At 43.5% G+C, this 26,260-nt stretch overlaps 1 long non-coding RNA gene across 1 annotated transcript in view; it reads right to left on the bottom strand.

Annotated features, from left to right (window-relative positions):
* Positions 1-26,260, bottom strand: part of LOC134344994 (uncharacterized) — a 235,715-nt gene that overhangs the window by 169,578 nt on the left and 39,877 nt on the right. The window contains exon 2 of the long non-coding RNA XR_010017586.1: positions 9,217-9,315. This is a non-coding gene — a long non-coding RNA (uncharacterized LOC134344994). The remainder of the gene's footprint in view (positions 1-9,216; positions 9,316-26,260) is intronic.

Here is a 26,260-nt window from a genome sequence, read left to right on the forward strand (position 1 = left end):
TCAACAGCTAGCCATGAAGAAATAAGAGTTAGCATTTCAGCTCCATAACTTTTCATCACAGCAGCTTGCTTTTGGAGCGTCTTAGGCACAGATACTGCCTGACCTACTGAGTATTTCCAGCAATTTTTCTTATTTATTTCTGACTTCTGGAATCTGCAGGATTTCATTTCCTTAAATGTCCAGACTTCATCCTTACCCTCCCGTCCCCACCTCCACAAGTTGGTTTCTGGACCCTTCCTAACCCACAGACCTCAACTGAATAGAAATGCTCATAACACTTCATCCACCCTGACCTTTATCACTGATGATCCATGGGGATGGCCGCTTGGTCCCCTGCTCTGCTTCTTGTGTGCCAAAGCCTGTGTGGACAAATACTGTGTCAATGCTAAATTTGCCATTGATACCACAGCTAACAGCTGGATCAACAACAAAGATGGGACAGAGTACAGGAGAGAGATTGTTAACCCTACACTATTTATTTCCTTACGTTTCCATCAACTCCCTGGATTATAACAGTCATCCGCACACTACTGGAAACTTATAGCAGCCAATTAATCTACCAATCAGCATATTTTTGGGTGATGAAGGTCAGAGAGTCATAGTTTTAGAATTCAGCATGGAAACTGGCCCTTCTGCTAACTCTTCCATGCCAACTATTGTTCCCACCAGGCTAGATAAAATCAGACCAAGCAAAGGAAACCTTTGTGGTTGCAAGAAACAGCTGACTATGGCCAATTAACCCAGCTCTTTCAAATTATGGAATTAAATCAGAAATCCAAGGATCTAGAGTCCTCATGTGGGAGGAACATATCTCCTTCATTAACAAAAAGGATGTGTTTCTGGCGGGGATTGGAAAATTCCAATTCTAGAAAATACGGGTGCAGTTCTACACCGCCATTATGGAGAACATCCTCACATCAGCCATTACTGTCTGGTTTGGTGCAGCTTCCTTTCTAAATCTGAAAGAGGTAGCGGCAGAGATTTTGGAGGCATTAGTAATGATCTTTCAAAAGTCATTGGACTCCGGCATGGTGCCAGAGGATTGGAAAATTGTAAATGTCACTCCACTCTTTAAGAAAGGAGGAAGGCAGCAGGAGGGAAATTATGGACCACTTAGCTTGACCTCAGTGGTTGGGAAATTGTTGGAGTCAATTATTAAGGACGAGGTTATAGAGTACTTGGAGACGCAGGATAAGATAAGACAAAGTCAGAATGGTTTCCTTAAGGGAAAATCCTGCCTGATGAACCTGTTGGATTTTTTTAAGGAGATTCCATGTAGGATAGATAAAGGGGATGCAGTGGATGTTGTATATTTGGATTTTCAGAAGGCCTTTGACAAGGTGCCACACATGAGGCTGCTTACCAAATTAAGAGCCCATGGTATTACAGGAAAGTTATTGGCCTGGTTAGAGCATTGGCTGATTGGTAGACGGCAGCGAGTGGGAATAAAAAGATCCTTTTCTAGTTGGCTGCTAGTGACTAGTGGTGATCCGCAGGGATCAGTTTTAGGACCACTTCTTTTTATGCTGTATATTAATGATTTAGTTAATGGAATAGATGGCTTCGTTGCCAAGCTTTCAAATGATACAAGATTGGTGGAGAGGCAGGTAGTGATGAGGAAACATCTGGGCTGCAGAAGGAATTAGACAGATTAGGATAATGAGCAAGAGAGTGGCAAATAAAATACATTGTTGAAAAATGCATGGTCATGCACTTTGGCAGTAGAAATAAATGTCCAGACTATTTCCTAAAAGGGGAAAAAATCCAAAAATTTAATATGCAAAGGAACTTGACAGCCCATATGCAGAACTACCTAAAGGTTAACTTGCAGGTAAAGTTGGTGGTGAGGAAGGCAAATGCAATGTTAACATTCATATCTGGAGGTCTTGAATACAAGAGTAGGCATGTGATGCTGAGGCTCTTTATAAGGCACTGGTAAGGCCTCACCTTGAGTAATGTGAACAGTTTTGGTCTCCTCATCTATAATAGAACTTAGAACATAGAATAGTACAGCACAGTACAGGCCCTTCGGCCCACAATGTTGTGCTGACCCTCAAACCCTGCCTCCCATATAAGCCCCCACCTTAAATTCCTCCATATACCTGTCTAGGAACCTCTTAAACTTCACTAGTGTATCTGCCTCCACCACTGGCTCAGGCAGTGCATTCCACGCACCAACCACTCTCTGAGTAAAAAACCTTCCTCTAATATCCCTCTTGAACTTTCCACCCCTTACCTTAAAGCCATGTCCTCTTGTATTGAGCAGTGGTGCCCTGGGGAAGAGGCGCTGGCTATCCACTCTATCTATTCCTCTTATCTTGTACACCTCTATCATGTCTCCTCTCATCCTCCTTCTCTCCAAAGAGTAAAGCCCTAGCTCCCTTAATCTCTGATCATAATAAGATGTGCTGACATTGGAGACCGTTCAGAGGAAGTTCACAAGGTTGATTCTGGGAATGAAATGGTTATCATACGAGGAAGGTTTGATAGCTATTGGCCCGTACTCACTGGAATTTGGAAGGATGAGGGGGGATATCATTGAAACTTTTCGAATGTTGAAAGGCCTAGACAGAGTAGATGTGGAAAGGATGTTTCTGATGGTGGGGGAGTCCAGGACAAGAGGACATAGCCTCAGGATAGAGGAGCGTCCATTTAAAACAGTGATGTGGAGAAATTTCTTTAGCCAATGGGTTGTGAATTTGTGCAAATCCACACATATAACATTGGAGTTCAGCACCTAACCTGCCTCTCTGGAGAAGTGAGGAATCAACTCTTATGGCTATGGCACTATGGGCAACGCTCACTCTTGCTCAACACTATATGCCAAATTTTCCAAGGTCTTAGGATCTCGTTCAGTCTTCAAAACATAGAACATGGAACATTTACAGCACAGTGCAGGCCCTACAAAGCCCTACGCTGCATGGACTTTTTAGCCTGTTCTAACATCACTCTAACCCTTCCCTCCTGCACAGCCCTCCATTTGTCTATCATCCATGTGCCTAACCAAGAGTTTCTTAAAAGCCCCTAATATACCTGCCTCTACTACCACCATTGGTAGGGTATTCCATAAGACATAGGAGCAGAATCAGGCCATTCATTATGCTCCGCCATTCAATCATGGCTGATTTATTATCCCTCTCAACTCCATCCTCCTACCTTCTCCTTATAACCTTTGACACCCTTACTCATTGAGAACAGATCATCCTCCACTCTAAATATACCCAATGACTTGGCTTCCCCAGCTGTCTATTGCAATGAATTCCACACAATCACCACCCCCTGGCTAAAGAAATTCCTCCTTTCTTCTGTTCTAAAGAGGCATTCTTCTACTCTGTGGCTGTGCCCTCTTGTCCTAGACTCCCCCACTATAGGAAGCTTTCTCTCCACGTCCACTCAATCTTGACCTTTCAATGTTCGATAGGTTTCAATGAGATTCCCCCTCATTCTTCTAAATTTCAACGAGTACAGGCCCAGAACCATCAAACACTCTTCATGCTAACCTTTTCATTCCTAGGATAATTCACCTGAAGTCCTCTAGACCCTCTTCAATGGCAACACACCTTTTCTTAAATAAGGGGCCCAAAACTGCTCAAAATTCTCCAAGAGCGGTCTGACCAATGCATTATATAAAGCCTCATCATGACATTCTTTTTATTATGACAAAGTGCCCAAAACGACTCACAATGTACACCCATCACACTCTGCGTAAAGAACTTACCTCAGACATTCCCCCTATGGTTTCCTTCAATCACCTTGAAATTCATCCCCTTGTTTGTATAGAACTAACACTGGCACAAACTGCTGTGTCTGCAAAGTCAAAGCTTTCTTGCAAATTGAACACTGCAGGTGGGATATGGGGACGGAGGAAATAAAAGATAAGCTTACTGTTGCAGTCCTGCTTGATGTGTTTACTGAGATGTACAAAACCTCAAGCAGCTTGTAAAGATGGAAGCATTAAGGAGACCCTTTCCCTTGGAGACTCAGCTGGCTTCGGAAGCGTTTGTTGTAATACAATTCCAGTTTCAGCTGTGCAACCCGTAGTGTGGTCAATTCACATTGTTCTATTCTGAAAGAAGCTGCCTATGTTGGCTCATTGAGAAAACCTTTATTACAGCCCGATCATTATGTTCAGTTATTTAGGTGAAGGGTCGTATTGTAGATTACAAGCCACCAAAGAGGATAAAAGCAGGGATTTAAGAATTTCTCTTATAGCGCATGAAGCTGCATCTCTCAAAAACGTTTTACAATCCCAGGCATGTGACAAATTCTCTTTGTGTTGAGTTACTGAACACAAACTATTGACTCATTTTCAAGGACTCTACAACTCATGTTATCAGTATTATTTATCTATCTATTATTTATTTATCTATTGATTTATTTAAATGTATTTGTTCTTTTTTATTTGCACAGTTTCTTTTGAACATTACCAAACACGCGGAATTCTGCAGATGCTGGAAATTCAAGCAACACACATCATATATAGAAGGCCACATCTGGAGAAAGTCCTTACACTTTCTCCCTTACCATCATTCAGGACCCCAGACAGTCCTTCCAGGTGACGCGACACTTCACCTGAGAGTCAGCTGGGGTGATTTACTGCGGCCGGTGCTCCCAGTGTGGCCTTCTATGTATTGGTGAGACCCGACGCACACTGGGAGATTGTTTTGCTGAACACCTACGCTCTCTCCGCCAGAGAAAGCAGGTTCTCCCAGAGGCCGCACATTTTAATTCCACATCCCATTCCCATTCTGATATGTCTATCCACGGCCTCCTCTACTGTAAAGATGAAGCCACACTCATGTTGGAGGAACAACACCTTATATTCCGTCTGGGTAGCCTCCAACCTGATGGCATGAACATTGACTTCTCTAACTTCTGCTAATGCCCCACCTCCCCCTCGTACCCCATCTGTTATTTATTTATATACACACATTCTTTCTCTCTCTCTCTCTTTTTTCTCCCTCTGTCCCTCTGACTATACCCCTTGCCCATCCTCTGGGTTTTCCCCCCCTCCCCCTTTTCCTTCTCCCTGGGCCTCCTGTCCCATGACCCTCTCGTATCCCTTTTGCCAATCACCTGTCCAGCTCTTGGCTCCATCCCTCCCCCTCCTGTCTTCTCCTATCATTTTGGATCTCCCTCTCCCCCTCCCACTTTCAAATCGCTTACTAGCTCTTCCTTCAGTTAGTCCTGACGAAGGGTCTCGGCCCGAAACATCGACTGCACCTCTTCCTACAGATGCTACCTGGCCTGCTGTGTTCACCAGCAACTTTTATGTGTGTTGCTGGTTCTTTTGAACATTGTTTTTTTCTTGTCAGTGTTTGCTTGTGTGTAGCTTTTCAATGATTCTATTGTATGTCTTTGTTCTACTGTCAGCACCAGCAAAAAAATGAGCATCGGGGTAGTATTTGATGCCATTTATGTATTTTGACAATAACTGTAGTTTGAACTTTGAACTAGAGACATTGCAAAAGAGGTAGTGGTGACACTGATGTGTTACAGGAATCACCCACGTGTGCTGAAGTTGGTACTGAGGAGAAGTGGAACACTCACAACAAGTTTGTAAAAGTGTATTTATTCATTATTGATCTTACACATCCAGGAGAGACAGAGAAGGCCACTCATCTTGTTTGGTAGAGATCCGCACACTGGTCAGGGCATAGCATCTTTATTTCAAGATCAGGTCCTGCGTGTTCACCCAATATGCAGTCAATCAGTTATCGCTATGGAAACAGTCAGGTTCCAATGAGCTCATCATGATTCACATTTCATCGTTTTCCCACTTTACGGTATCAGTTGTAAGAGGGGGTTCAATTTCTGCCACTGGTTTGAAGGAGTTTGTACATTCTCTCCATGACCTCAAGAGGTTCTTTTGGGTGCTCCGGTCCCCCCGCCCCCAGTTTCCTTTCCAAAGGCGTACGAGCTCGGGTTACTAAGTTGTGGGCATATTATGTTGGCACCAGAACTATGGTGACATTTGTGGGCTGCCCCAGCATATCTTGGACCGTTTTGGTTGTTGTTACAAAGCAATGCATTTCACTCTATGTTTCAATGTACAGTACATACGACATATAAAGCCGTTCTTATTTTTGCCTTTATCCCAAAATGTCAACTATTTATTCCTCTCTGTAGGTGCTGAGTGTCTCCAGCATTTCGTGTGTTGCTGCGGATTGTCAGCACCTGCATCATCTCTGGTAATTAGGACATCATAAACAAGAGAAAATCTGCTGATAGGAGGAAATCTGCAGATGCTGGAATTTCAAGCAACACACATCAAAGTTGCTGGTGAACGCAGCAGGCCAGGCAGCATCTCTAGGAAGAGGTACAGTTGACGTTTCAGGCCGAGACCCTTCGTCAGGACTAACTGAAAGAAGAGTTAGTAAGAGATTTGAAAGTTGGAGGGGGAGGGGAGATCCAAAATGATAGGAGAAGACAGGAGGGGGAGGGATGGAGCCAAGAGCTGGACAGGTGATAGGCAAAAGGGATATGAGAGGATCATGGGACGGGAGGCCTAGGGAGAAAGAAATCCACGGCATCAATCTGCCCTCAACCACATCTCTTCAATTTCACACATTATAGGGTTCCTCTTGTCCTCACCTACCGCCCCACCAGCCTCTGCATCCAACACATAATTCTCCAAAACTTTCACCACCTCCAACGAGATCCCACCACCAATCTTTCCCTCCCCACCACCAATATTTCCCTCTGCACGGATCGCTCCCTACGCAACTCCCTTGTCCATTCATCCCTCTCCACTGATCTGCCACCTGACACTTAACCTTGCAAGCGGAACAAGTGCTACACCTCCTCCCTTACTACCATTCAGGGCCCTAAACTGTCCTTCCAGGTGAGGCAACACTTCACCTGTGAGCCTGTTGGGGTCATATACTGTGTCCAGTGCTCCTGATGTGGCCTCCTGTATATCAGTGAGACCTGACGTAGATTGGAAGGCCATTTTCACTGTGCACTTACGCTCTGTCCGCCAGAAAAAGTGGGATCTCCCAGTGGCCACCCATTTTAATTCCGCTTCCCATTCCCATTCTGGTATGTCCATACACGGCCTCCTCCATTGTCGTGATAAGGCCACACTAGATTGGAGGAACAACACCTTATATTCCGTTTGGATAGCCTCCAATCTGATGGCACAAACATCGAATTCTCTAACTTCCACTATTCCCCCACACCGCTCCACCTTCATCATTTCCCATCCCCCTTTTTCCCTCTCTCACCTTATCTCCTTGCCCGCCCATCTCCTCCCTCTGGTGCTCCCCCCCTCCTTTTCTTTCTTCCATGGCCTTCTGTCTCTTTCACCAATCAACTTGCCCCCTCTTTACTTCATCCTTCCAGGTTTCACCTATCAGCTTGTTTTTCTCTCTCCCTACCCCCACCTTTTAAATCTACTCCTCAGATTGCTCTCCAGTCCTGCCGAAGGATTACGGCCTGAAACATCGACTGTGCTCTTTTCCATAGATGCCGCCTGGCCTGCTGAGTTCCTCCGGCATTTTGTGTGTGTTGTTTAGAAAATCATGTTGATCATAGCCTTCCAGATGAGACACAAAGCAGAACCCTCCTGAAACCGTGCAGATGGACAGAACACGTTCCTGTCAATAATTCTGAATAACAATAGAGTTTTTTCTGGCATCCTGGCTAATATTCTCTGATCGTTTTGTCATCGCCAGCTGCGGGATACTGCAGCATCAAATGCCTGCCATCACAGCAGTGGCTTCAACTCAGCAGAATGCAAACAGCTGTAACAGTGTGACATCGTGTTGTTGTACTAGTGCCACAGGAATGGATATCTTTGTTTAACAGAGCATATCGAAATCATGGTACGGTCATTTTAAACAAAGACATGCCTCAATTGTATTTACTCCACATACTATGAATAAAGTATATACAGTGCTTTTTAAGAATGCTCAAAGTTTTAAGTAAATTTGTTATCAAAGTACATACATGTTACCATATACAACCCTGAGATTCATTGTCTTGCAGGTATACTCAATAAGTCCGCAGAATAATAGCCATAACATAATCACTGAAAGACCTCACTAACTTGGGCATTCAACTAATGTGCAAAAGACAACAAACTGTGCAAGTACAAAAAGAAAGAAATATTAGTAAATAAATAAGGAATAAATATCGAGAACGTGAGATGAAGAGTCTTTGAATTGAGACAGTAGGTTGTGGGAACATTTCAGTGATGGGACAAATGAAGTTGAGTGAAGTTATCTACTTTAGTTCAGGAGCTTGATGGTTGACAGGTAATAACTATTCTTGAACCTGATGTTTTGAGTCCCGCGGACTCCTGTGCCTTCTTCCTGATGGCAGCAACGAGAAGAGAGCATGTCCTAGTGTGGTGGGTATCCTTGATTAGGGATACTCTTTTCCTACAACAGCATTTCATGTAGATGTGCTCAGTGGTGGAGAAGGCTTTTCCCGTGATGGGCTGCAAATCTATATTTCCATTTAAACAGCATCTATACAAGCATCTTTGATCACCTTCGCTCTATCCATTGTACCAACCATATCAATTCTACTTCCCATTCACACAGCGACACGTCTGTCCACAGCCTCCTCTCCTGCCAAGTTGAGTCTAGTTCCAGATTAGATGAACAGCATCCCATATTCCACCTAGGTAGTCTCCAAACTGATGGTATAAACATCTATTTCTCTACCTTCCAGTAATCACTCCCATCTGTGCATTCCTTTATTTTCCATTTTTTCCCTTGTGTTACCAGTCCCCATAATCTAATCTTTCCTCTCCCATCCTCTCCACCTTCCTATCACCTACTCTTTCCTTCCACTAGTTCCTATCCTCACATCCTTCCCTTTATTCCATGGTCTACTGTCCTCTCCTATCAAATTCCACCTTCTTCAACCCTTTGTCACTTCCACCCCTCAACTCCCAGCTCCCTACATCATTACCACTCTCCACCCACCCTCATCTGCATATCACATTCCTTTATCCAGATCCTCCTATCATCTGCCAGCTCTTCATCCATTACTGTCCTCCTCTTTTTTGGATAACTCTTCTCTTTCTTTCCTATTTCCAGTTCCAGTAGAAGTTTGAGATTCGGTTCGTCACCAAAGATTCTAGCAAATATCTGAAGATGTACGGCGGCAAGCATTCTAACTGGTTGCATCATCATCTGGTATGCAGAGGATCAGAAAAAGTTGCAGAAGATTGCAAACCCAGCCAGTTCCATCACGGGCACTAACCTCCCCAACATCATGGACATCTTCAAAAGGCGATGTATCAAAACGGCAGCACCCATCATTAAGGGCTCCCATCACACAGGATGTAATCTCTTCTTATTGCTGCATTAGAGAGGAGATACAAGAAAAATATATTTTTTTATTGTAACTTATAGTATTTCTATGTAGTGCATTGCAGTGTTGCTACAACAACCTATGTCAGTGAAATTAAACCTGATTCTGAATTCTGATTTCCAATCAATGGTCTGATACAAATGAACTGTCCACTTCCCTCCATAGATGCTGCCCGACCGGCTGAATTTCTTCAGCTTTCAGTGTGTTGCACTTGGATTGCGAAGGTATAACATGGCTCCAGACCAAGTGAAAGACCATAAGACCATAAGACATAGGAGCAGAATTAGACCATTCAGTTCATCAAGTCTGCTCCACCATTCCACCATGGCTGATCCCGGATCCCACTCAACCCCATACACCTGCCTTCTCGCCATATCCTTTGATGCCCTGACTGATCAGGAAAAGATCAACTTTCACCTTAAATATGTAACAGTCAGCTGTATCGGCTCGTATTTATCTAGGGGAAACCCCGTCCGCCGCCCAGCCTTGTCTCCCGGTTACATCGGTTGCTGTGCAATGCCATCTGATTCGGACTCAAACATCAATCATCAGCCAGCACACAATGTACATTTTACAAATTACACTTTATAAATCTCACTAGGACTATGAGATTAATAGAGGTACAATACAAAAGTGAATGGAAAAATAAAGGCGCCAGGCTTGTCAAAGTTCAATTTCTTTGTGCACACAGTTGGAGCTCTGGACCTTCTTTCTTCACCCTGTGATCCACTCCGAGCCCCTCGACTCGCAGCTCGGAACCACCCGAAGTGATCGACCACAGCATTCCCCAGCACGTCTGTCTTCCTCCTGGTCTGTCCTCCAACTCCCTGCCAAAACCCCCATTTCCCAGCCATATGAGACAGCATATCACCCCAAGAAAGAATAACATGGACACCCATTGGTTCATACGCTCTCTTATCAATAAGATAACTCAAACAAACTGCAGCAAGAGAACCTTCTCAGCATTTAACATAACAAAGAAGCCATTTTGATTAACATACGCAGAAACATAAAAGAGGAAACCCCTTACAAATAAGCCCACGGACATGATCTCCTCCACAGCCTGTGGCAGAGCATTCCACAGATCTGGCCAAAAAAATCCCTCCTTACATCTGTTCTAAAAGGTCTCCCCTCAATTTTGAGGCTATGCCCTCTAGTTCTGGATATGCCCACATCCTCTCCACATCCACCCTATCTAATCCTTTCAACATTCAGTAGATTTCAATGAGATCCCCACATTCTTCCAAATTCCAGTGAGTACTGGCCCAAAGTTGCAAAACGGTCCTCATATATTAGCCCCTTTATCCACTGAATCATCCTTGTAAGTAAAGGTGATTAGTATAGATAGGTACTTGATAGCTGGAGTAGATATTGCGGATCAAAAGGTTAGTGCTGCAAGACTCTGTGATCCGTTGCACCAGCTGCTGCTCAGCCAGAGCATCAGGGACATCTTTAAAAGGCAATGCCTTGAAAAGTTGCTAAATCATTAAGGACACCGATCAGTAAGGACATACCCTCTTCTCATTTTTACCATTAAGGTGAAGGTACAGGAGCCTGAAGTCGCAATCTCAATATTTTAGGAACAATTTCAAAGTTCAAACTTCAAAATAAACTTATTATCAACATACATATATGTCACCATCTGCAACCCTGAGATTTGTTTTCTTGTGGGCATATTTAATAAATCCAAGAGACGTAAGAGAATCAATGAAAGACTGCATCCGACAGGACAGACAAACATCTAATGTGCAAAACAAAACAGCAATCTGTGCAAATACAAAAGAAAGAAAAAGAAACAATAATAATAGATTAAAAAAGCAATAAATATTGAGAACGTGAAATGAGTCCACGAAAGTGAGTCCATAGGTTGTGGAACTGTTCAATGATGGGACGAGTAAAGTTGAGTGAAGTTCTCCCCACTGGTTCAAGAGCCAGATGTCTGTAGGGTAACAACTGTTCCTGAACCTGGTGCCATGGGTCCTGAAGCTCCTTCTTTCTTTTGGCAGAAGCAAGAAGAGTACGTGACCTGAGTGATGGAGGTCCTTGTTGGCAGATGCTGCTTTCCTGCACCAGCACTTTTCTTTCCAACTGCCATCAGATTTCTGAATGGACAATGAACCCACCATTCTACACCACCTCACTAATTTTTTTTCTTTTTTATTTGCAATCCTTTTGGACAACTTATTTAATTTATTTTTTTATAACTATTTCTTATTGCAATTCATGCTTTTAATCATATATTGCAATGTACTGCAACCACAAAGCAAGATATTTCACAGCATGTGCCAATGATACTAAACCTGATTCTGATTCTTAGCTCAAAGTATTTTATTTCTCCATGCAAGCTTAGTTGACAGACTGGGAGTTAGTTATCTAGTACTGGAACAGAAGGCTTCTCCAGCCATTCAGTCCAAAGCACAAACTCTGTTCCCTAAGCACTTTGTTCCCTGGCAACCATCTGAGCCTGTAGCAATATCTGCAGGCAGAACGCCTGACTGTACCTATGTTAAATCTGTAGAAGCCTGAGATGGCTCTATGTAGTTTTCGACATACAGTATTCTGAGAATTGGCTGAAAATTATGTTTTGGCTTTCAGTTATACTTGAAAGAGCCCAACTTCAGATGTCTGTGGGCTGTGGGCTGTGAGAGACAGATTGGCTATGTAAGAATGGGGGTGGGGTAGAGGAGGGGTGATTTGAATCTACCTTAACAATGAAGTCATAATACAAAGGCTCCTTAATGATTTATCTTGCGTCCTCAGAGACCTTCAGAATTTTTACATGAACTCTCTTATTTCATTTAAAGTATAGGAAATTTTAAAGATGTCTTTCTGTTTAAACTATACTTTTTTAACTTTTTAAACTAAAATAAACTTTTATTCATCATGCCATTCTTAAACTTGGAGGCAATTTGTTTAGTGTTATGTTCAAGTTTATCGTTATCTGACTGTATATACATACAACCAAACAAAGCAAATTCCTCCAGACCATGGTGCACCCACACATCATATAACACACACAGCACATAAACAAAAATATGACGATAAATAAGTTAAGAAAATATCATTCAAAATGCATGCAGCATAGGTAAACAATAATTAGTACAGTGTACATTAAACAGCACACTGTCTCAGTGACAAGTCCTCAGTGGAGGCAGGGTATTAATTAGTCTCACAGCCTGAGGGAAAAAGCTGTTACACAGTCTGGCAGTCCTAGTCCTGATGCTTCGGCACCTCCTCCCCGACGGTAGTGGATCAAAAAGATTGTGGGATGTGTGGTAGAGATCCTCAACAATGCTTTGGGTTAAATTACATTGTTTCAAATCAATAGGGTAATTTCTCCCTCATGTGAACTCATTCAGGGGGTACACTGCTGCAATAATTAAGGCCGTACAGGAGTGAGATATGCCCACTAGTGGTGTGGTGCCACGGCAACAAACTGGCACTCAACGTCAGTAAGACGAAAGAGCTGATTGTGGACTTCAGGAAGGGTAAGACGCAGGAGCACATACCAATCCTCACAGAGGGATCAGAAGTGGAGAGAGTGAGCAGCTTCAAGTTCGTGGGTTTCAAGATCTCTGAGGATCTAACCTGGTTCCAACATATTAATGTAGTTATAAAGAAGGCAAGACATTGGCTATACTTTATTAGGAGCTTGAGGAGATTTGGTATGTCAACAAATCTAGTCAGGTGGAAGAAGGCAGCATACATGAGGTTTAGGAAGCAAGGATCAGATGAGTCTACTGAGGAATATTGGGAAGCAAGAAAGGAGCTTAAGAAGGGGCTGAGAAGAGCAAGAAGGGGGCATGAGAAGGCCTTGGCGAGTAGGGTAAAGGAAAACCCCAAGGCATTCTTCAATTATGTGAAGAAAAAAAGGATGACAGGAGTGAAGGTAGGACTGATTAGAGATAAAGGTGGGAAGATGTGCCTGGAGGCTGTGGAAGTGAACGAGGTCCTTAATGAATACTTCTCTTCGGTATTCACCAATGAGAGGGAACTTGATGATGGTGAAGACAATATGAGTGAGGTTGATGTTCTGGAGCATGTTGATATTAAGGGAGAGGAGGTGTTGGAGTTGTTAAAATACATTAGGACAGATAAGACCCCGGGGCCTGACGGAATATTCCCCAGGCTGCTCCACGAGGCGAGGGAAGAGATTGCTGAGCCTCTGGCTAGGATCTTTATGTCCTCATTGTCTACGGGAATGGTACCGGAGGATTGGAGGGAGGCGAATGTTGTCCCCTTGTTCAAAAAAGGTAGTAGGGATAGTCTGGGTAATTATAGACCAGTTAGCCTTACATCTGTGGTGGGAAAGCTGTTGGAAAATATTCTTAAAGATAGGATCTATGGGCATTTAGAGAATCATGGTCTGATCAGGGATAGTTAGCATGGCTTTGTGAAGGGCAGATCGTGTCTAACAAGCCTGATAGAGTTCTTTGAGGAGGTGACCAGGCATATAGATGAGGGTAGTGCACTGGATGTGATCTGTATGGATTTTAGTAAGGCATTTGACAAGGTTCCACATGGTAGGCTTATTCAGACAGTCAGAAGGCATTGGATCCAGAGAAGTTTGGCCAGGTGGATTCAGAATTGGCTTGCCTGCAGAAGGCAGAGGGTGGTGGTGGAGGGAGTACATTCAGATCGGAGGATTGTGACTAGTGGTGTCCCACAAGGATCTGTTCTGGGACCTCTACTTTTCATGACTTTTATTAACGACCTGGATGTGGGTGTAGAAGGGTGGGTTGGCAAGTTTGCAGATGACACAAAGGTTGGTGGTGTTGTAGATAGTGTAGAGGATTATCAAAGATTGCAGACAGACATTGATAGGATGCAGAAGTGGGCTGAGAAGTGGCAGATGGAGTTCAACCCGCAGAAGTGTGAGGTGGTACACTTTGGAAGGACACACTCCAAGGCAGAGTACAAAGTAAATGGCAGGATACTTGGTAGTGTGGAGGAGCAGAGGGATCTGGGGGTACATGTCCACAGATCCCTGAAAGTTGCCTCACAGGTGGATAGGGTAGTTAAGAAAGCTTATGGGGTGTTAGCTTTCATAAGTCGAGGGATAGAGTTTAAGAGTCGCGATGTAATGATGCAGCTCTATAAAACTCTGATTAGACCACACTTGGAGTACTGTTTCCAGTTCTGGTCACCTCACTATAGGAAGGATGTGGAAGCATTTGAAAGGGTACAGAGGAGATTTACCAGAATGCTGCCTGGTTTAGAGAGTATGCATTATGATCAGAGATTAAGGTTGCTCAGGCTTTACTCTTTGGAGAGAAGGAGGATGAGAGGAGACATGATGGAGGTGTACAAGATAATAAGAGGAATAGATAGAGTGGATAGCCAGTGCCTCTTCCCCAGGGCACCACTGCTCAATACAAGAAGACATGGTTTTAAGGTAAGGGGTGGGAAGTTCAAGGGGGATATTAGAGGAAGGTCTTTTTTACTCAGAGAGTGGTTGGTGCGTGGAATGCATTGCCTGAGTCAGTGGTGGAGGCAGATACACTAGCGAAGTTTAAGAGACTACTAGACAGGTATATGGAGGAATTTAAGGTGGGGGCTTATATGGGAGGCAGGGTTTGAAGGTTGGCACAACATTGTGGATCGAAGGGCCTGTACGGTGCTGTACTGTTCAATGTTCTATGTTCTAAATACACTCAAAAGCTTCTATTATTGTACTGTGGAGAGCATTCTGACAGGCTGCATCACTGTCTGGTATGGAGGGGCTACTGCACAGGACCAAAAGAAGCTGCAGAAGGTTGTAAATCTAGTCAGCTCCATCTTGGGTACTAGCCTACAAAGTACCCAGGGCATCTTCAGGGAGCGGTGACTCAGAAAGGCAGCGTCCATTATTAAGGACCTCCAGCACCCAGGGCATGCCCTTTCCTCACTGTTACCATCAGGTAGGAGGTACAGAAGCCTGAAGGCACACACTCAGCGATTCAGGAACAGCCTCTTCCCTTCTGCTATCCAATTCCTAAATGGACATTGAAGCTTTGGACACTACCTTTTTTTTTAATACACAGTATTTCTGTTTTTGCATTTTTAAAAATCTATTTAATATGTGTAATTGATTTACTTTTTATTTTTTATTATTATTATTATTCTCTGCTAGATTATATATTGCATTAAGCTGCTGCTGCTAAATTAATAAATTTTACGTCACATGCCAGTGATAATAAACCTGATTCTGATTTCCACATGCAACCCTGTCTGGTAGTGGTAGAACCCTACACTGTGTCCTTCCCCACCAAACCCATGCGTTGGCTGTACCAAACTTCAGTGCATTCCTCAGCACGTACCCTTGCAGCCTGGAATGCGTCTTCCATGGACAGCCTGGTGTGCTGCCAGACCTTAGAGCACCTTTCGCCGTCAGCGAACTCACAACCGCTCCTGAAGTCCCTTTCTCTGTGAGTCCCTGTGAACAGCCCGTAGATCAGAGAATCCTCTGACATGCTGCTGCTCGGGACGAGCCCTTATTTATGTCTTTTTCCGCACCCTCCTTGTAAACCTACGACCTGCATTCTCCTCCTCCCTGCTGTCTCTGAAACCACTCTTTCATCCAAAATAATAATGTACTTCAGTGTAACTCTGGATCCACCTAAACCACACCCCGCTCCGACTACATCGCTATCAGAGATTCTTCTGGAAACAGTGTTGTCACTGACGAATTTACAGATGGCATTTGAGCTGTGCTTAGCCACACCGTCATGAGTGTAGAGAGAATAGAGCAGTGAGCTATGCACACATCCTCGAGGTATGCCTGTGCTGATTGTCAGCGAGGAGATGTGATTAACAATCCACGCTGATGGTGGTCTCCCGATAGCAAAGTCAAGGATTGCTCCAAAGAAGATTAGAGAGTCAACTGGATTGAGTCCGCTGCAGACTTGTTGCATTATTCATTTTTAAAACTATTTGCTTATTGTTGTACTTTATAAATGTGTATGTCTTTGTACTGTATTGCAAAACAACAAATATCATGTCATATGTCCATAATAATATATATGATTCTTATTCTAAATATTTTGTTGATCACTTAGCATGCAATTTAAAATTATGTCATCTATGAATAAATAAAAGCAACTAATACAGGAAAGAGAAAGAACTATTTTGAGTTATTGTTAGTGAAGTCTGAAAGTCTGAAACAGTGTGAGGTCAAGGGGGAAAATTATGGTCAATTGCGGCAGTGAGATTCTACCATTAAAGTTGAACCTCTCAGCCGTAAAGTCACTGTGGTCAAAGAAAAGGAAGCCTGTTGTTCACCCAGAAATGTCAGCTGTGGACCAGTGACAGATGGGATGCAGTCAGGTCAGGGACTGCGGTCTTTTCTTTCAGATGGGCGTGAGTCAATGGGAGCAGAGTCACAGAGTCCTGGAGTCAGACAACAGTCCATGCCAAACAAGATTTCAATCCATGTTAGTCCCATTTGCTTATGTTTAGCCCATATCCCTCTCATCCAAGTACCTTTTAAGTGTTGTTGATGTATTACCTATCTCAGCCACTTGCTCAGGCACCCTCCGGGTGAAAAAAAAATTGCCTGTCAGTCAGGTTCCTATGAAATCTCTTGCTCTCAATTTAAACTTGTGCCCTCTAGTTCTTGATTTCCCAACCCTGCCTTGAATATTTTTAAGACTGAAGCAGGCAGATTGCTGCAAGCAAGCGTGGAAGGTTGTTTGTACCAGTATTGGTATTGGGTCATTATTGTCACATGTGTTGGGATACAGTGGAACATTTTGTTTGCATGCCATCTAAACAGATCACGCATACTTAGGTACATTCAGTGGCCACTTTATTAGGTACCTCCCTGACCTTCTGGTCTGTAGCCCATCAACTTCAAGGCTCGATGTGTTGTGCGTTTAAAGCTCCTGCACACCACTGCTGGAACACATATTTATTTCAGTTGCTGTCACCTTCATGCCAACTTGAACCAGATTGGCCATTCACCTCTGACCTCTCTCATTGACAAGATGCTTTTGCCCACAGCACTGCTGTTCATTGCATATGCTTTTGTTTTTGCATCATTCTCTGTGAACTCTAGAGAACGTTGTGCATGAAAATCCCAGGAGATCAGCAGTTTCAGAGATACTCAAACCACCCAATCTGGCACCAACAATTGTTCCAAAGTCCAAGTAACTTAGATCACATTACTTCACCATTCTAAACAACAACTGAACCTCTTAAAGCATTAGGCAGTTTTGACTACCGGTTGTCGAGCTTTCCTGTCCACCACAGTGCTGATTATGCACCAAACAGTGATGCAACTTGATAGGATGCTCTCTACAGCACTTCTGTAGAATGACAGGAGTATGGATGTGCAAAGTCCAACTCTCTTCAGCCTCCTCAGAAAGTAGAGACATCGATGAGCTTTCTTGACTGTGTAAGATGTGATCTGGGACCATGATGTGCACTCCCAGCAGTTTGAAAGTGCTCACAGTTTCAACTGCTGTGCCGTTGATGTAAAGAGGGGTGTGAGTGGTGCGAGTTCTCCTTAAGTGGATAACCATCTCCCTTGTCTTGTTGCCATTAAGGAAGCGGTTATTTGACTGGCACCAGGCCTCGAGCTCTTCCACCCCCTCTCTGTAGGCTGTCTCATCATTGTTGCTGATGAGTTTCACCGCTGTTGTGTCATTAGTGAACTTGAAGATGTGATTGCTTGCGTGTTTGGCTATGCACTGATGAGTATAGCAATGGGCTCAGCACACAGCCCTACATATTTGTATGAAAATACTACGAAGATACTCGGCTAGCACCAGAGGCATTCTCTTCAATGTACATACTCAGACTCCAGTGATACATTCATTAACATAAGATGTTCTGCAGACGTTGGAAATCCTGAGCAACACACAATAATCAGGAGTCCTGATGAAGGATCTTGCCTGAAACATCAACTGTTTATTCCTCTCCATGGATGCTGCCTGATTTGCTGAGTTCTTCCAACATTTTGTGATGTTGTTCATCCCTGCCTTAATCTTTTTATCACATCTTATTGGGGATGAGCTTCAATAGGAAGCAGTAATGAATTTCCTGCCAACTTGACACAGCGACCAGGAAGTCCCCACTTTTGTGATACTTCTCCCCCGCAGCCTGGTGGAGTAGGCAGAAAACTTGGCCTTCCCCTGCCATGTCTCCCACCTTCTTTGTACAGTTTTAACCTAAAGTCCCATCATTTCTGCCAAAATCAGAATCAACTTTAATATCACTGACATATGTCATGAAATGACACCGCTGCTATGCATTCTGCTCCAAGTACAGACCTGACGTTGTCACCATGCTGATGGCTTGCTGGTCTGCCAACCACTGAAATAACCCTAGTTGCCTCTGATACTGCAAAGGAAAATTAATCCGGTGTTAAAACAAGCGCTGTCCTGACTTCTAGAAAAGTTTCCCACCAGCATTGTTCACTATCATTAAATGTCCAACTACACCTCACAAGCTCTCATACTGACACAACACTTTGAAAGCCCAGATTAAAGTTAACACCCACGGCATTAGCTCCCACTCAGACACACTGATTAAGTGCACAGCTTGTGCTGTACACAGCAAATTAAAATCACAGGCATATCTGATTGCAAACGGGGTAGAGAATAACTGAGGAGAAGCAATCCAAGAACTTCCTCTGAGAAATGAAAGGGGACTAGAACTTGGGGGGCTAAGTTTAAGGTGATTGGAGGAAAGTAAAAGGGGAGGGTGTGAGAGGTAAGTTTTTTACACAGTGAGTGGTGGGTGCATAAAACACACTGCCAGGGGTGGAGGTGCAGGCGAACATATAAGGAATATTTAAGAGAATCTTAAGACACAAAGATGACAGAAAAATGGAGGGTTATATAGGAAAGAAGGGATTGATTGATCTTGAGGTAAGTTCAAAGGTCAGCACAACATCATGGGCCAAGGGGCCTGTACTGTGAAGTAATGTTCTATGTTCAGTATTAAATCCAGAATATTTTAAGCAAAAGGAAAATTTAAAAGTCTAGGTAAAAAGTGAGACACCATAATGGTGATCTTGAAACTGCCAGATGCTTATAAGGGCCTATTTGGTTCACTAGCATCTCTCTAGAAAAGAAATCTACTGTCCTAACCCAGCCTGGCCCATATATGACTCCAGACCCACTAGTTGGTTGATGTCAGTTCAAGAATATTTATAGACTGGCAAGAAATGCTTCTGATGCCAAAGATGTCCACAGATGTTGTTGTGAATGAAGAATCAGAGGGGTAAATCTGGTTTAGAACAGTACAGCATGAGGCCAGGTCAGGGACGGTTTGTACTGAGTGCTACTTTATTTTCAGTCTAAATTAACAACGTCTCACCAGGTTTTGTCAGGTCATTTCTTAATCTTTACCGATCCAATGAGAACAGTCATAATTCATAAGAAAACTCCCTTATTCCTGATAAGTCCATACGTGAACTCTGGTATTCCCGATGAAGCTTTATTCAAAGGTCTTTAATATATTTCTACCATGTGCTTAAGTCCAGCCCCTCAAATAGAACAGAATCATCCCATCCATACTGTGCCAGCAGCCAGCCATCAAGGCTCAATTCTCGTCGCGATCCAGAATTAGTTTGTGGATTCTTTTCATGACCGCATGGACTTCCTCTGGGCACTCCAGTTCCCTCCCACATTCTAAAGGTGTATGGATTAGAGCTGCTAAATTGTGGGCATGCCAGGCTCTCACTGGAAGCATTGTGAGACTTGCAGGCTGCCCCCAGCATGTCCTTGGACTATATTGAACATTGACGCAAAATGGAAGTTTTATTGTAGACTTTGAACTGTATGTGACCAGTAAAGCTAATCTTTATCTTTCGAGAAATCTTTCATTCCTGTCCACCCTCTACTGGGAATGAACTCCCAAGAAGAGACTCCGCCTGAGATATTCTGATGCATCTGAGCCCAGATCATTCGATGGATTTAGGGATGAATCAGTCAGACAATAATCTCAAATCCAACTACATTTCACGTATATCCCCGTGAGTCTGGGTCTGGATGCCTTTAAGATTGGTGGCAGTGATTAGTTTTCAGGACAAGAGGGAAGTAGAGAAAATCCCTTCTCCCTTTCAGGGCCAGCACGGTAGCATAATCGTTGATGTTAACACTTTGTGGTGCCAGCGATCAGAAGATCGGGGGCCAATTCCTGCAGCTGTTTGTAAGGAGTCTGTACGTTGTCCCCGCAACCACATGGCTTCCTCCTACATCCCAAAGACATGTGGGTTGGGCAAGTTATGTTAACACAGATAGTGTGGCAACACTTGTCCTCAGCATATATTCGGACCCTGTTGGTCGTTGACGCAAAATGATGCGTTTCACCGTATATTTCAATGTACATGTGATAAATAAAGCTAATCTTTAAAGGGGTAGATCTTTAATCCGCTCCTCAGCACAGCCACCAGTGCCGGATTTGCAGGTGTTCATGAGGAGGGCAGCAATCACGGTTTTAAGAGGCAGGGAAAGGTTACAGCAGTACAGCAGCTCACATCTGAAGGGGTTTGAGAAGATAATAAGCCAATGTTGATAGTTTAGGTTTAACGTCTGAGTGTCAGACTACAAGGCTGCAGTCTTACCTTCCTAAACTGTACATCAGAAATTTGCAGGCTATTCTGCAACATTCTAATAGGCGCTGACGCAGGGCTGTTTCTCCCTGCCAGTCTCTAACGGGGCAATTCATCCTTATGATAATATGGGACAGCTTAATTATGATGTTCTACTTGTTATAACACCATCATTAATTCTTCTTGGTGGAGGTCAGCAATGACAAAACTTGCCATTGTCCGTCACGACAGCTGGTACTGAAGGAAGAAAATTTCATTTCCTTCCACGATAACAAATTCAATAACAATTTTCAAAGGGAATTGATTAAAAACTGGAAAAGAATGCAAAAGACATGAGGGAAGAGAAAGAAAGTGGCAATTGAATGAAGCCACTGCAGACAAGGTGAGTGATCATCTCCTTCCACACTTACAATTCAGTTCTCTCAATCTTATAATGTGGTTGCTAAATGGACCATGCTGCACAGACTCGAGCTCTTGGCAAAATAGGGACCCAAGACTCACCTGTTGCCCATGATCAAGGAGCTCATTTCAATTCAGAATTCTTGCAGCACTTTGAGGAAAGATGAGCATCACAAGGAAGGAAAATGAACATATGTTTGTGTGCGCGTGTGTGTGTGTGTGTGTGTGTGTGTGTGTGTGTGTGTGTGTGTGTGTGTGTGTTTGTGTGTGAATGTATCTGAGTCTGTATCACTGGTCGTTAGAAATTGTCTCGATGTTAGGCTAGGATTGAAATCAGGGGATTACTGGAATGTGTGGTTCGAAGGGCCAGAGGGGTCTATTCCATGCTGAATCTTAATAAAATAAAATAACATTAGTTTATGAGTGCATGTCTATAATGCATTCTGTTTCTATGCCTACTTGAACGTGTGTGTGTGAGTGCAAGAGAGAGAGAGAGGGAGAGAGGGAGGCTGTATCATTCCATTTGTATAGTATATGATAAATGTGTGTAATATTGTACATTCTATTTCTGCGCATGTTTGTTTCAGTGTTTATGTGCCTGTGTATCATTACATCTGAGTGTGGATGTCTTTGTATGCAATGAATTCTGTTTCTGTTCATGCTTCTCTCAGTGTGTGTGTGTATCATTACATTGGAGTGTGGATGCGTGTGTGTCTAATGCATTCTGTGCACGCTTGAATGTGCGTGCCTGTGTCTGAGCCTGTGAGTGTTTCTACTCACATACCTTTGTTTCCATGTGTCTGTGAGTTTGCATTTGTTTGTCTTTGTGTTTGTGTGTTTACTGGGTGCTGGTGGAGTCTTCTTGAACCACTGCAGTGAAAATTCATACTCATCAGTCAGTCCAGAAACCCCATGAGATGAATGACCCCAGGAATGAAGAGCATGAGAAACGTCTGATGGAGTTCAGAAAGATGAGGTGGGGCCTCACTGAAACCTACCGATTACTGAAATGCCTGGACAGAGTGAGAGGATATTTCTCCATTAATCGGAGAGTCTAGGATCCGAGGGCACAGCTTTAGAACGATGGAGCATTCCTTCTAAACTGGGGTGAGGAGGAAGTTCGGAGATGCAATGATAACAGCATCATAGGCCATTGAGTGTCAGAACTAATGGAAAAAGGGAGAGAAGAAGATAAAATCTACACACTTCATAGAATATGTTATCTGTGTGTTGCTGAGGTGGAATTTTTTCAGTCGGAGAATGGCGAATCTGAAATTCACTGCTGTGGAGTCTAAGACATTGGGTGTATTTAAGGCAGGTTCTTGATTGGGTGTCGGGGTTGAGGGGGTGTGGGGGTTGTTAAATGTTACAGAAAGAAGATGGGAGAATGTAGTTGAGAGGGAAAAAAATCAGGAATGATTGAATGTCGGAACAGATTCATTGGGTCAAATGGCCTAATTTTGCTCCAATATCTCAGAGTCTCATGGTTTTATGAAGAAATTGCTATAACTCCCAAAGCCCCCAGCTGTAATAGTGTCCTGCTAACTGCGATGCCACTGTGCCACCCTTGCTCATTATTCAATTGTCTTTTCCTCCCAGTGATAGTATGCCTGTTATATTAGGATGGGAATGAACAGGGATTATTCTTCCCAAAGGCGCAGGGATGCTATTGCGCTCACTTGTACATTGTGTTCTGTGTGTAAAGCTACGAACACAATGTACAAGTCAGTACAATAGTACACTCATTTGTACATTGCATCTCCCAGCAACACATGCCAGGTAGACTGAAACAAAAACACAATGTAAGCAACAGATGAAATTTAAAATGCTGGGATCAACATAAGACTGCAGTAATCCACTGCCAAGCAATTACCACCTATAGTGTGTACTGTGAAAAAGGCTTAGGCACATATATATAGTTAGGGTGCCCAAGACTTTTGCTCAGTACTGTATTTGTCAACATGGAGTGGAGAGTGAGTTTTAAAATCTGGCGGGAGCAAAGGATGTTAGGATGGCGAGGGTGGAGCACAGTGGCAGAGGAGTGCCGGGGGGAGGGGGTGGCTCGGGTGTGGACACACCCAGCCCTGAGACACCAGGCAAGGTCATTTGATTCCATATATTTGATTTACTGATGATTACAAAATGTCGCGCTGGTGCTTCCTACACCTTCCCCTCTTCATTCCCCCTTTCCCATCCATGAATCCTCTCTCCCTGTCCCCTTCCCGCTCTCAGTCCACAATAGAGACCCATATCAAAATTACTCACATATATCACGTAATTGGGTTTTTTTTGCAATGGTAGTATGGCACAATACATCAAATTACTACAGTCATGTGCAAGATTTCCACAGTGCTGAATATTTATTGTTGTGTCTGTGCAGAGCTACATGTCGATTAAATAAAAGCATGCAGGGGATGGCTTTAACTGGTGTATTCACACTGCAGCAAGAGAGAGAACAATACGCATGAGTAAACAACAGCTCATGTGCAGACAACAGATCAATACCTAGTGCCGGTGGGGGGGGGGGGTCATTACTCTAAAAGAAATAGATCCATAATTACATATACATAGGCGTAGAATAGGCTCTTCCAGCCTCTTGAGCCGCACTGTCCAGCAATCCCCCAGTTTAATCCATCCTAATCACAGGACAATTTACAATGACCAAGTAACCTGTCAGCCGGTATGTCTTTGGACTGTGGAAGGAAACTGGAGGACCGGGAGGAAACCCACACAGTTACGGAGAGAACGTGCAAACTCCTTATAGGCAGCAGCGGGGATTGAACCCATGTCACTGTACTGTGAAGCGTTGTACTAACTACTACACTACCGTGCTGTCCCACACACTCTATGGGGAGGTTAGACAGGCCAGGACTTTATTCTATGGAACATAGGATTTGAGCAGTGACCTTATGATGGTGTATAAACTTTTGAGTTAATGATCTGCTCTATAAAACCTGGTTAGACCACACTTGGAATATTGCGTTCAGTTATAGTCACTTTATTTTCGGAAAAATGTAGAAGCTTTAGAGAGGGTGCAGAGGAGGTCTGCCGAGATGCTGCCTGGATTAGAGAGCACGTCTTATAAAGATAGGTTGAGTGAGGCAGGATTTTTCTCTTTGGAGCAAAGGAGGATGAGAGGTGACTTGATAGAGGTGTGTAAGATGATAAGAGGCATAGATAGGGTGGATATTGAGACAGTTTTTCCCAGGGTGGAAGTGGCTAATACAAGGCGGAATAATTTTAAAGTGATCGGGGGAAAAAATACGGAGATGTCAGAGGTAAGTGTTTACACAGATAGTGTTAGGTACTCAGAATGCCCTTCCAGTGGTGGTGGTAAAACCTAACACATCAGGAGGGAAGGATTAGAGTGATCTTAGAGTAGGTTAAAAAGGTCAGTCCATCATTGTGGGCCAAAGCAGCTGTACTACTCTGTAGTGTTCTGTGTTCTATGGGGCCATAGAGAGAGTGAAGGCGCACCATGTTTTCCCCATGGAAGGGGAACAGAAAACCGAAAGCCATGGGCTTAAGGTGAAAAATGAAGGATTTAAGCAGGTTCTGAGGTGCAATTCCCTCACACAGAAAGTGGTGCAGATATGGAATGAGCTGTCAGAAGGCCTGACTGAGGTAGGTTGAGGACTTTACCCATTTCGTGGGCTGTATCCACCACTTTTTGCAGGATTTCCCATTCAAGGGCATTGGTGATTCCATACCAGGCCATGATGACCCGGTCAGTATACTCTCCACCACATCTATAGAAGCTTGTCAAAGTTTTAGATGTCACGCCGAATCTCAGCAAACTCCTAAAGAAGTAGAGGGTAAGTACTTCATCTAAGGGAGTAGAGAATTTGATTGGATGAGTGTAAATCCAAACTGAATGTACCAAAGCCTTGTGCAGAAACACCAATAGCCAGGAACAGAAAAGGCTACAGATACAGAAAGTGGTAAACCCAGCTCAGACCATCACAGGCAGAACCCACCCACCACTGAGTACATCTACATGGAGGGCTGCCCCAAGAAAGCAACATCAGTCATCAAAGACTATCCAGGCCATGCTCTCTTCTCACTGCAACCATTGGGCAGAAGGTACAGAAGTCTTAGGTCCCACTTCACCAGGTTCAAAACAATTGTTATCCTACAAACATCTAGCTCCTGGGCCACCATGGTTAACTTCAATCTTCACTACTCTCAACTGATTCTATGACCTAAAGACTCACTTTCAAGGATTCTTTACAATTCTTGTTCTCAGTATTAATTTCTTTTATTTGCAGAGTTTGTCATCTTTTGGATATTAGTTGTTTGTCAGTCTCAGTTTATGTACCATCTGTTTTTTTATAAATTCTAATATACTTCTTTCTTTCCTGTAAAGAAAACGAATCTCAAGGTAGCGTATGTGAAGATATAAACTTTGATAATAAATTTACTTTGAACTTTGAACTACAGCTCCGATAGCACGCAAGGAACACTGCAATATCTAGAATATCCTCCACCACTCTAAACAACATTTCCTGCACCACTGGAGTTTAGAGAAATGGGGGAGGCGGAATCTTATTGAAACCTACTGAATATTGAAAGGTCTAGATAGAGCAGACATGGGGAGGATGTTTGCAATAGTGGGAGAGCCTCGGACCAAAATTCAAAGTGGCAAAATACATTATCATTAAAGTATGTATACATTATGCAACCTTGAGATTTCTCTCCTTCCGGGCGGCCACAAAACAAAGAAACACAATAGAACTCACTGAAAAAAAGAAGACCGTCAAACACCCAATGTGCAGAAATAAAAACAAATTGTGCAAACAATAAAAGTAAGCAAATAACATTCAGAATTGAAGTTCACGAAGCCCGTCATCACTGCAGCTAATACAGGAGCCCGTTAGTAGCTGGCCACAGTCCCAGTTCAATGCAGAAATGACTAAACCTCATGGAGTAGAGAGCTGAACATCGGCCTGTTCGTCTCCTCCGGCCTCCTACTCCCTCTCCCGTAGGGCACTGCTT

This window comes from Mobula hypostoma, chromosome 4, assembly GCF_963921235.1.
Source record: "Mobula hypostoma chromosome 4, sMobHyp1.1, whole genome shotgun sequence".
NCBI lineage: Eukaryota > Metazoa > Chordata > Chondrichthyes > Myliobatiformes > Myliobatidae > Mobula > Mobula hypostoma.